This window comes from Oryctolagus cuniculus, chromosome 21 (assembly GCF_964237555.1).
Source record: "Oryctolagus cuniculus chromosome 21, mOryCun1.1, whole genome shotgun sequence".
Classification (NCBI taxonomy): Eukaryota; Metazoa; Chordata; class Mammalia; order Lagomorpha; family Leporidae; genus Oryctolagus; species Oryctolagus cuniculus.
Window position 1 is genome coordinate 4,504,646 of NC_091452.1, and position 1,459 is coordinate 4,506,104.

A 1,459-nucleotide genomic window follows, 5' to 3' on the forward strand; every position below is an offset into this window, starting at 1 on the left:
CAGTGGCACTGTTGGTCAGATCGGCTTCTCAGGCGACAAAGCCCAGACGCCGATTTCAGAGCCTATGAACTCCCGCCCTCAGGAGACCCCTGCGTTTAAATTTATGCAGACATTTCTTTCTTTTTTTCCCTCCTTTTTATTCAGGAAAAGCTACAGAGTAGCTACTCAAGTCTGATAAATCATTTACAAAGATCAGAGGTCCCTGGAGATGACTACGCTAACTAAATTCTGTGAATTACTTTGTATCAACGTGGTCTGGAAGACAGAAGCTACCTAGACAACTTCTGGTTTGAGTTGGGGGCGCCAAGCCCAAGTGCAGTGGGTGAGGCTGTAGCTTAAGCAGAGACGCTTCGGGGATGGTGACTGCGGCAAAGCCCTCGTGCCGGCCTGACTCCTTGGCAGTCGCGCGAGGTGACTACAGCGGCTTTCTAACTTTAGCCCAGCCACGTGTGGGAGTGAACCAGCGGATGGAAGACCGACCGACCTCTCTCTCTCTCTCTCTCTCTGCCTCTCCTCTGTGTAACTCTGACTTTTAAATAAATAAATCTTTAAAAAAAGAGAGGGAGAAGGGCGACCCCTCTAACACCCGTGGGCCGTTCCACCAGGAGAACTCCGTACATGAGAGCCTCCCTCCTCCTTTAGCGAGTGGGGAGATGGCTCCACGGAGGGAACGCGGTTGTGACGGACCTCGGCTTACTCAACGCCTTCCTTTTAAAGTCCATGGTGTTTCCTCGATGAGTCTTACTCATTTTTTCCTTCAGAATCACCATGTTTGCTCCAGGGCTGAGCGTGCGGGAAGGTTCCTTAGGATGCTTGAGTGTAGGCGAATGCCAGCTACGTGCTGACGGCACTCTGGTGTGGTCTGTCTGGTCAAGTCTCCAGTGAGAGAGTCAAACCAGCCGAGGGCACAGCCGTGCCTCTGCCTCCTCCGCACGCTGCGCCCTGGGGGCTGCCAAGACCGTGAGCGGAGTGCAGGTCATGGAGAGACCTGCCCTGCTCACCCGCTGATCGCCAGGATCGGCCCCCACACTGCCCGGAACATTGTTTGCATAGAGAAGCCGGTTCTTGAACTTTGTGCTGTATCTCAGGGACTTTCGCTTGCAAGGGGAAAGTACAACACAACCAGAAACAGCTAAGGGGGATCCCATGTCCCACACCACACTGCATGGGTTCAAACCCCAGCTCCACTCCTGAGCCCGGCCCCCTGCTGATGCACACCCCAGGAGGCAGCAGTGACGGCTCAAGTACTCGGGTCCCTGCTCACCCACGTGGGAGCCCAGGTGAGTCCTGGCCTCCTGGCTCTGGCCTGGTCCACAACTGGCCCCTGTGGTCATTTGGGGAGTGAACGAGTGGGAGGGAGCTCTCTGCCTGTTCTTCTGCCTTGCAGTTAAATACATAACAATCTTAAAACAAAAACAGGAAGAACCAAAGAGGTGCCTCTGAGCACATGTCTGGGAGG